Source organism: Oncorhynchus kisutch, linkage group LG10 (genome assembly GCF_002021735.2).
Source record: "Oncorhynchus kisutch isolate 150728-3 linkage group LG10, Okis_V2, whole genome shotgun sequence".
NCBI lineage: Eukaryota > Metazoa > Chordata > Actinopteri > Salmoniformes > Salmonidae > Oncorhynchus > Oncorhynchus kisutch.
In genome coordinates this window covers 49,336,207-49,347,620 of record NC_034183.2, presented here as the reverse complement: position 1 = coordinate 49,347,620, position 11,414 = coordinate 49,336,207, and the positions used below count along the sequence as shown (strand labels likewise).

Sequence of the window (11,414 nt, the reverse complement as noted above, 5' to 3'; positions counted from 1 at the left end):
GGCCTTGCAAAACGAGCCATTGTTGTATTTCAACAAATACAACTGGTTTCAGTGATGTCCTGATAACAATGCAACAAAACCAGATTCAGTGATATTCAGGTTTATGCATGAATATTTGTTTCACCTGTTTTATTTTGTATTATTAAAATAATTATGTCACTTCAAGGGATCTAGTTAGTAAGCAGTCTAAAGACCAAGGTTACTCCAGATAGCTTTGCTCTATAACTGGGTAACACTGTTCCTCACAGATGCAGTGGTCTCCAAGGTGCTGGAAAATGCTTCTACCAGGCATCACTTTCCTTGAACCTTTACTCCAATTAACATCTCATACAAAATGAATGACAGAATGTTGAGTTTCTTATCGATCCTCACACAGCAGCCTCCCACCTAGAGGGCAGAAACAAAACATGAATCAATGTGAAATATTGGTCTACAGCACCCCCTTGTGATGAAAGATGTTCAGTCCAAAAACGAAAGCGCCAACATAAAGTGTCTTAGTTAGGGTGTTGGGCAACCACGAGCCTCCAGAACAGCTTCAATGTGCCTTGGCATATATTCTACTTAGTGTCTGTAACTATTGGAGGGATGCGACACCATTCTTCTATGAGAAATTCCATAAATGTTCAAATGGATTGAAATCTGGTGACAGACAGACAGACATTTTTATACATGGGCCTAATCATGATGGGATGTTAATTGTTTGTTTAATTAACTCATGAACCACACCTGTGTGGAAGCACCTGCTTGCAATATAATCTTTGTATCCCTCATTTACTCAAGTGTTTCCTTTATTTTGCCAGAACCTGTACGTTGTACTTGAAGATCTTCGAGTTGTACAAATACAGTGAGCTCCAAAAGTATTGGGACAGTGACAATTTGTTTTGTTTGTTTTGGCTCTATACTCCAGCTCTTTGGATGAAATGATAATGACTATGGAGGATAAAGTGCAGACTCAGCTTCATTTGAAGGTATTTTCCTCTATATCGGGTGAACCATTTAGAAATTACAGCACTTTTTGTACATCCTCCCCCCCCATTTTAGGGGACCAAAAGTATTGGACAAATTCACTTATATGTGTATTAAAGTAGTCAAAAGTTTAGTATTTGGTCCCATATTCCTAGCACGCAATTATTACATTAAGCTTGTGAATCGACAAAACCTGTTGGATGCATTTGCTGTTTGTTTTGGTTGTGTTTCAGGTTATTTTGTGCCCAATAGAAATGAATGTTAACTAACTTCATGTCAAATTAGAGTCCGTTTTATTGTAAATAAGAATAAAATATGTTTCTAAACATTCTATGTGAATGTGGATGCTACCATGATTAAGGGTTATGGATAGGGTAAGGGTAAGGGTAGGTGTGAACATTAGGGTTTAGGGTAGTGACTTCCCAAGGACCTGTATAACACTGACCCTAACACATGGGCTGACAGGAGTTTATAGTTACTATGAACACTCTACTGGTAGCATACTTTCTAGTTTCTATGCACTTCGTGAACTTAAGTGACTCAACTTAGAATCAGCTGTGTACAGCAAGACCACAGAACCTTTCTCAATCCTCTAAACATGAGCATACCACAGAGAAAACAGTAGGTATAAAAGTCAACTGTTCTCTCTCACCATAAAGGTTAGAGGTCAGATATCAGAGTGATGCTGTCCCCCTGTCCATCAAAGCTGCCACAAGAACACTGTATTGAGTAATGCCATTCTAGATAACAGACTAGTTATAATCTACAAACCTGATTGCTTGGACAGTGAATGGGGATTCCAAGACCTTCACATTCTCTCCAAAGGGGGAACTCAAAGCCTGTTGGATTTTCCACCAGATGGCAAGAACACAGCCTTTTGGGCAGGGGGCATGGGAGTGGGAGTGGAAACGATTTTTGTCTTTGAATTGTATTGTTTCAATAAAATAATCGTGTTAATAATAGAATCAACGCAGCCCTGAACAATGCATGGGTTTAGAGCTAAGAATCTAGGTGTCACGTCCTGACCTTCTTTTTATGTCTCTATTTTAGTTTGGTCAGGGCGTGAGTTGGGAGCGTTCGTAAATTCACTCTGGCTAACTACACCGATTTCAGGGCACTCTCTTCTGAGTGTGCCAGAGCGCAGAGTAACTGATGAATTTACCAACGCTCAACACGGGTTGAATATGGCCGGTGTCAGTAAATGTGGGCAAAAAAACGTAATTACATTGTTGCCATCAGCACGGTTTACAGTCACCAACGCTCTGGATAACATGATAACAACGTTTGTTTTGATATTTCGACCTGAGTGTCCTGATGGTGTCTGGTTTGGGTGGACAAAATCAACATGAGCGCAAGCGGTCTGGTCAGCATGTGTGAGGATCAACTGTCATAACAGGCTGCCTCTTACTGCCAAGTCTCGATCGCTAACGTTATAGCTAACGTACAACGGTCGTGAGAAGCCACTGGTTGGGGTATAGAGAGACGAGCTAATAGTTCGAATGGTAGGAGAATGCTAAATTTCTATCAACATTTAAAAAATATATATAGTTGAAGTCAGAAGTTTACATACACTAAGTTGACTGTGTCTTTAAACAGCTTGGAAAATTCCAGAAAATAATGTAATGGCTTTAGAAGCTTCTGATAGGTCATTGACATCATTTGAGTCAATTGGAGGTCTACCTGTGGATGTATTTCAAGGCCTACCTTCAAACTCAGTGCCTATTTGCTTGACATTATGGGAAAATCAAAAGAAATCAACCAAGACCTCAGAAGAAAAAAAACATTTTAGACTTCCACAAGTCTGGTTCATCCTTGGGAGCAATTTCCAAACACCTGAAGGCACCACATTCATCTGTACAAACAATAGTACGCAAGTATAAACAGCATGGGACCACGCAGCCGTCATACCGCTCAGGAAGGAGACACGTTCTGTCTCCTAGAGATGAACATACTTTGGTGCGGAAGGTGCAAATCAATCCCAGAGCAACAGCAAAGGACCTTGTGAAGATGCTGTAGGAAACAGGTACAGAAGTATCTATATCCACAGTAAAACAAGTCCTATATCGACATAACCTGAAAGGTCGCTCAGCAAGGAAGAAGCCACTGCTCCAAAACTGCCATAAAAAAGCCAGACTAAGGTTTGCAACTGCACATGGAGACAAATATCATACTTTTGGGGGAAATGTCCTCTTTTCTGATTAAACAAAAATAGAACAGTTTGGCCATAATGACCATTGTTATGTTTGGAGGAAAAAGGGGGAGGCTTGCAAGCCCGAAGAACACCATCCCAACCGTGAAGCACGGGGGTGGCAGCATCATGTTGTGGGGTTGCTTTGCTGCAAGGAGGGACTGGTGCACTTCACAAATAGATGGCATCATTAGGAAGGAAAATTCTGTGGATATATTGAAGCAACATCTCAAGACATCAGCCAGGACGTTAAAAGCTTGGTCGCAAATGGGTCTTCCAAATGGACAATGACCCCAAGCATACTTCCAAAGTTATGGCAAAATGGCTCAAGGACAACAAAGTCAAGGTATTCGATTGGCAATCACAAAGCCCTGACCTCAATCCTACATTTTGGGCGGAAATGAAAAAGCATGTGTGGGCAAGGGGGCCTACAAACCTGACTCGGTTACACCAGTTCTGTCAGGAGGAATGGGCCAAAATTCACTCAACTTATTGTGGGAAGCTTGTGGAAGGCTACCTGAAACGTTTGACCTAAGTTAAACAATTTAAAGGCAATGCTACCAAGTACTAATTGAGTGTATGTAAAGTTCTGACCCACTGGGAATGTGATGAAAGAAATAAAAGCTGAAATAAATCATTCTCTCTACTATTATTCTCATCATTGGTTAGACATTTCACATTATTAAAATGAAGTGGTGATCCTAAATGACCTAAGACAGTGAATTTTTACGAGGATTAAATGTCAGGAATTGTGAAAACTGAGTTTCAATGTATTTGGCTAAACTGTATGTAAACTTCCGACATCAACTGTAAGTAGTGAGTCACTAACAAAAGACGTGCTATGCAAATATAGAATGCAACTTTTAAATAAACTCAGTCTGTAAATATACCCATATAGTTTCACAAACACATGCCATGATCCAAAAGCAAAAGTGTCCTCATTAATAGATGTTACGTCTGGTTCCTTAGCATAAACATTACAATAAATGTGAATAATACTTTTTTAATATACATGCGCAAATACATTTTATAACGTCACTATTACTATTGTACATAGTCCCCCCCCCCCCCCCCCCCATTTTGTGTCATTTAAAGTTATGTAACTCTCTCACCAGTGTAAATAAATGTAAATATATATGACATTTAGTTAAGGATCCCTGATCACCGTAAGGACAGAGAGGAATTTGTTGCTTTGTTACTTTCTCGGACTGAGAGGATCAACTGTCATCAACCGGCTGCCCCTTTCTGCCAAGTCTCAACCGCTAAAGTTATAGCTACAACAGTCGTGAGTAGCTACAGTACTGCTTGTGGTAAAGAGAGAGGAGCTACTAGTTCAAATGGTATGCAGATAGATTTATATCAAAATGTTTAAAATATATAAGCAGTGAGTCAGAAACAAAGGTTTCACAAATACAGAACGCAACTTTTAAATAAAAATCACAGTCTGTAAATATGCCCATATAACAACTTTCACAAACATATGCCATGATCTAAAAGCGAAGGTGTCCTCAATCTCCCTAAGGGGGGGACTTTGAGAGGTTCTGGACCGGTTACACCTGACATTTTGGTGTACAAAACGTCTGTGAACGTCAAAGGGCACCTTATAGTGGCAGAAACCCCCATCTGTCTGCTCTCCGCTCCAACTCTCTCAGCAGAGCTGACTTGAAGTGTCAGGTTTCGGACCCTACATTTGCATGGGAGAGTCGTTTCAAATGTTCTGACCTAACCAGACAAAGGAATGATTTCCCGTGCCTGTAAAATGGAAGAGTCTAGAGGATGCAACAATAGTAGTTTCATCTCGCTGTGATTTTCATAGCCAGAATTTTCACAGCCAGCTAGAGCTCTCAACATAAAAAAAATACTTGATCATTTCGTAGAATTGAAACAAGAACACTTTATCTTGGTCACTGACAGACAGAATCACAATATGCTTAAAGCTCAAGCTGAAGTTGTAACAAGTTTGAATGGCATCTCTGCATCACTCAGCAATGTTAGGGAGAAAATTCTCTGTCATCAATTATATGAAATAGTGCCAATATTTCATGTTTATTTACAATTATAAGACAGGGGATATCTTATAGTAAGTTGTTTGAAGCTGAAGAAATTCAGCTTGGCCCCTAAGACCCTCACGAATGTCTACAGATGCACCATTGAGAGCATCCCATATAAGCCTACAGCGCACCAAGACCCATATAAGCTTACAGCGCATTTTATTATTCAAAGACATGACAAAACACTGTGTAACACAGTACGTTATGAGAGTCAAAATATTTACTGTGTATTTACAGTAACTGTAGAGTTTAAGATCATTCAAATGTTTATGCTTCGGTGCCTACCAGGCCAAGAGCTCAGTCAGTTCATTTCAGTTCACTGAGCACACCAACGGCCAGGCCATTCCTTCCCTCATCATCAGTGTCTCCCTCCTCTGTCCTTAGTCAGCTGTTCAGACTCTGCATCTGCCCTCCCACAATTCTTCCCCCTCTCCAACCCCAAACAGTCCCATCAGGCCTCTCCCCCCATCTCTCTCTCTCTCTCTCTCTCGCTCTCTCTTTCTCTCTATTGGGAGTTGTGGGCAACTAAGTTAAGAGAGGAAGATGGTTTAAACATCTTTAAAAAAGACCACTTCCTCCATACTCCCTTGAGTAATGTCTTGCTTCTCTAATTGTCGCTAAGCCACTGCCCCTCCATACCCGACAAACATACTGAGAGGGAAATAATACTTATTACCCAACAAAGTCCTTAACCAGACATGTCACAACTGATGTGCTAAATAGTTACGCGTTGACTGGGACCCGAGTACTGATAATATTGGCCATAATGAGAGAGGAAACCCTGTTGATGTCTTAGTAGCCATGTAGATGACTGCGAAGATGAATTCCATGCCACAGGTTCTTCAGGGAAGTCTTGTGAAGTTCTATCCTCAAGACTGTCTTTTTACCCTTCCATAAAATGCGACCCTGGCTCATGTGGGCTAAGCCCACCCTTCTGTCTCAGTGGGGACCCCCAAGCTGGGTATATAACTCTTCTAGAGATGGTGCTCTCTCAGCCTCCACCTCGACACACACTCTCGCTTACACACTCCCCCGTCCAGGACAATGGCCCCCAAGAAGCCCGAGCCGAAGAAGGAGGCGGCAAAAATGAACCCACCAGCTCTGGAGCCAGAGGCCCCAAAAGCATTGCGGTGAGTGTCCAACTCGTAGAAATAGAATGCATGTTGTAATTTCATGGTCTAACCTCTCTGTGAGTCTTTGGTGCCATCTCCTCTCATCCACCTGTGTTTGTAGTAGAACTTATGATGGTAACTATGAGAGAAGGGGATGCTATCCTTAGCTGACAAGTTAGTGCTGTGTTAGTTCGACAGGGATGTCTGTCAAAAGTTGAGGAATTTGCCTTGTGAAAAATCCCATTGTTGTATTAGTTGGCAAAGTTCTATTGGCAACATTTCTTGGCGTGGCTATCCTCTGAAAATAATTTCACATTTTCAGTGATGTATTAACATTTCAGGTTAGTTATGTTCAGATCATTAAACCGTCTCTGCTTTGTACAGCATTACATGGGCTTGCTCCTACCTATCGCTCCGATTTGGTCCTGCCGTACATAACTACACGTACGCTACGGTCACAAGACGCATGCCTCCTTACTGTCTCTAGAATTTCTAAGCAAACAGCTGGAGGCAGGGCTTTCTCCTACAGAGCTCCATTATTATGGAATGGTCTGCCTATCCATGTGAGAGACGTAGACTCGGTCTCCACCTTTAAGTCTTTATTGAAGACTCATCTCTTCCGTAGGTCCTATGATTGAATGTAGTCTGGCCCAGGGGTGTGAAGGTGAACAGAAAGGCATTGGATCGACGAACCGCCCTTGCTGTCTCTGCCTGGCCGGATCCCCTCTTTCCACTGGGATTCTCTGCCTCTAACCCTATTACGGGGGATGAGTCACTGGCTTACTGGTGTTCTTCCATCCCATCCCTAGGGATGACTCAACCCACTTGAGTGGGTTGAGTCACTGACGTGATCTTCCTGTCCAGGTTTGACACCCCCCCCCTCGTGTTTGTGCCATGGGGGAGTTACTCGTGGGCTATACTTGGCCTTGTCTCAGGGTAGTAAATTGGTGGTTGAAGATATCCTTCTAGTGGTGTGGGGGCTATGCTTTGGCAAAGTGGATAGGGTTATATCCTGCCTGGCTGGCAGACCTTCTTAAAGAAGGTCTGTGAGAGCCAGAAATCTTGCTTGTTTGTAGGTGACCAAATACTTATTTTCAAACCATAATTTGCAAATAAATTCATTAAAAATCCTACAATGTGATTTTCTGGATTTGTTTTCTCATTTTGTCTGTCATAGTTGAAGTGTACCTATGATGAAAATTACAGGCCTCTCTCATCTTTTTAAGTGGGAGAACTTGCACAATTGGTGGCTGACTAAATACTATTTTTCCGCACTGTATGTCTCCAACTTCAGAGATTTTTGTCATTTGTTCCAGTCATTGGCAGCAGAGAACTGGAAGGAAAGGTGGCCAAAGGAGGTGTTGGCTTTGGGATGTGGGTGTTGTTATGGTCACCAGTGAGCTGAGATAAGGCAGAGCTTTACCTAGCAAAGACTTATAAATGACCTGGAGCCAGTGGGTCTGTCGATGAACATGTAGCGAGGGCCAGCCGACGAGAGCATACAGGTCGCAGTGGTGTGTGGTATATGGGGCTTTGGTGGCAAAACGGATGGCACTGTGATAGACTGCATCCAGTTTGCTGAGTAGAGTGTTGGAGGCTATTTTGTAAATGACACCGCCAAAGTCGAGGATCGGTAGGATAGTCAGTTAACGAGGGTCTGTTTGGCGGGCATGTTTGGCGGCCACTTCTACACTGTATAGTAGAAGTGGTCACTGGTTACAAATCTGCCTTTGGACAATGACTCCAGCCGTTGAACATGTGCATGGCCACACCATTGCTTAAGACGCCATCTTTCCGTTATCTCTTTATTCACCTTGAACTCTGTAGAGGCTTGCATGTTGATGGGTTGGGTTGGTTTCATTGAAAGGAACTCCTTCCCTTGCTCACCGTGCCACTATAGAAATGAACACCAAGCTGATTGGCTTTGAGACATTCCTACCAATGTTCCAGCAGATCTTCAAGTCCAAAAACCGGGGTACCTTTGAGGAATTTGTAGAAGGACTGCTTGTCTTTGACAAGGAGAGCAACAGCACCGTCATGGGCGCCGAGTTGCATCACACACTCGCAACTCTTGGTTAGTACCCATGTTCTATGTAGCTATAATCTCATGTTTATGATGTGATTATAGATGTGTAATGTATGCTCTATGAAGGTAATGTGAAACCCCTAAGGGTTTCTGAAAGGAGGATTGGTTTGGGGTTTGTCTTCCCTTATGGAAAAACCACATGATTTCACATGTAACATTTTATTTCACATGTGAAATTTCACATCATCACATAATCTTTCACATGTGGATTTATATTTTCGCATGTGAATTATCTTAACATGAGATTTCACAAGGGATGCCCTGCAAACAAAAAACAGTCATTAGGATGTCCCGGGAAAGTCACACATTTTGACTTACATGTTTGTCACACTTTTGCATACATTATTATAATATTTATTTATAGAGTAATTATTATTCAACATGTCCTCACCTGGAATTTGAACTCTCAACCTCTTGGTTCACAGCATTCAGATCTTCTTGCTATGCTACCATTTCTGTGTTAATAACTGACTTCACCTGACTTCACCTTCACCTTCACACTTTGGACTTCAAAGTAAATCGTTAAAAATACACGTTAAAAATACACTCAAGAAAAACTATTATATTTATCATAGTGATAGAGGAGTAACATTAAAACAAAATAATATGTTGCACCAACATTACAGAAAACCCTCTAATTGCTGAAGTTCTGAGCAGGTTATAGACTTCGTGGTGAAAAAGATCAGCATAACCTAAATCCAGAGGTTCTGAGTTCAAATCCCAGATGGGGTCATAATGAAAAGTCAGTACAAAGTAATCATGTCAAATGGATTCATGTTGTCATTGGTTAAAAGAGACACATATAAGGTCAGTTATTCACTTGTATTAAATGTAGAGTTTACATGTTAACAACCCACTTTCACATTTGAAAAAGTTTTCATGTGAAAATCTAATTTGCAGTTTTACATGTAGTTTTAGTTTCATGGTATCACACGTTGAAATGTTGCATCCTCGTGTTGTCACATTTATTTTACGTGAGATCATGTTTTCACATGTGCTGAAATGTTTTCATGTGTAGTTTCACGTAATCACATGTTTCTTTTACATATTGTCACATTATCACATAAGTACACGTGATCACATGTCCTTATGTGAAATCACATGTGAAACATTCTCTCAACCAGCTTCATGAGGTAGTCACCTGGAATGCATTTCAATTAACAGGTGTGCCTTCTTAAAAGTTAATTTGTGGAATTGATTTCCTTCTTAATGCGTTTGAGACAATCAGTTGTGTTGTAACAAGGCAAGGGTGGTATACAGAAGATATCCTTATTATTTAAAAGACCAAGTCCATATTATGGCAAGAATAGCTCAAATAAGCAAAGAGAAATGACAGTCCATCATTGCTTTAAGACATGAAGGTCAGTCAATCTGGAAAATTTCAAGAATTTTGAAAGTTTCTTCAAGTGCAGTCGCAAAAACCATCAAGCGCTATGATGAAACTGGCTCTCATGAGGACCGCCACAGGAAACGAAGACCCAGAGTTACCTCTGCTGTAGAGGATAAGTTTATAGAGTTACCAGCCTCAGAAATTGCAGACCAAACAAATGCTTCACATTTTCAAGTAACACATCTCAACATCAACTGTTCAGAGGAGACTGTGTGAATCAGACCTTCGTGGTTGAATTGCTGCAAAGAAACCACTACTAAAGGACACCAAAAATAAGAAGAGACTTTCTTGGGCCAAGAAACATGAGCAATAGACATTAGCCTGGTGGAAATCTGTCTTTTGGCCTGATGAGTCCAAATTGGAGGTTTTTGGTTCCAACTGCTGTGCCTTTGTGAGACGCAGAGTAGATAAATGAATGATCTCCACATGTGTGGTTCCCACCGTGAATCATGGAGGAGGAGGTGTGATGGTGTGAAGATGCTTTGCTGGTGACACTGTCTGTGATTTAATAAGAATTCAAGGCACACTTAACCAGCATGGCTTCTACACCATCCCATGTGGTTTGAGCTTTGTGGGACTATCATTTGTTTTTCAACAGGACAATGACCCAACACACCTCCAGGCTGTGTAAGGGCTATTTGACCAAGAAGGAGAGTGGTGGAGTGCGGCATCAGATGACCTGGCCTCCACAATCACCCGACCTCAACCCAATTGAGATGGTTTGGGATGAGTTGGACAGTAGAGTGAAGGAAAAGCAGCCAACAAGTGCTCAGCATTTGTGGGAACTCCTTTAAGACGGTTTGAAAAGCATTCCAGGTGAAGCTGGTTGAGAGAATGCCAAACGTGTGCAAAGCTGTCAACAAGAAAAGGGTGGCTACTTTGAGGAATCTAAAATCTTTGTTTAACACTTTTTTGGTTACTACATGATTTCATATGTGTTATTTCATAGTGTTGATATCTTCACTATTATTCTACAATGTAGAAAATAGTAAAAATAAAGAAAAAACCTTCAAGGCACAGTAGTTGTGTCCAAACTTTTGACTGGTACCGTATGATCACTTGAAATTAGTGTGTTTTTTCCAAAAGGGATGTGTCTGAGGATTGTTTAACACCATTTGAAATGTCTCACACCCCTCTGTTACACCTACAGATAGAGAGGATGAAAGAGAAGGAGGTCGAGGTAGTGATGGAAGGACAAGAGGACGGCAATGGCTACATTAACTACGAAGGTGCGGAAAATAGACTACTTTATGCAGTGTGCTGTGGGCACCTATTGTTCATACATTTTCTGTTTCTATCGCTCTATTTCAGCCTTTGAAACACATCATGGCTGGGTGAATGATCAAGTGAGTACAGCGTTTTAACCCTAAAGTACATGACCTTTTTGCCTGCACCCTGAGTCCTGCATCAAAATGTTTGAACTGATGTTAATGACAGGCGTCTCTCTCTGTTGCAGAATTCAAGATGTCGCTGACCTGAATCTTTCTTTTGTTCCTCTCCCCTTTTGTTCAAATCTTTGTCCTCAATGTGTGTGACTCATTCTGTCTATGTGTGTGTGAGCGGATGTGTGTGTCACAACATTTTTAACAATGAAAATAAATGTTCAGGGTCAAACATCTAG

General features: G+C 41.3%; 1 long non-coding RNA gene across 2 annotated transcripts; it reads left to right on the top strand.

Moving 5' to 3' along the window:
- The first annotated feature begins 797 nt into the window (after positions 1-797).
- On the top strand, positions 798-11,414 carry LOC109897262 (uncharacterized). Of its 2 annotated transcripts, XR_004211258.1 has the most exons (6): positions 798-968; positions 6,246-6,335; positions 8,271-8,391; positions 10,944-11,022; positions 11,105-11,139; positions 11,250-11,414. It is a non-coding gene; the product is annotated as an uncharacterized LOC109897262 (long non-coding RNA). The 2 variants fall into 2 exon arrangements; XR_004211259.1 differs by lacking the exon at positions 6,246-6,335.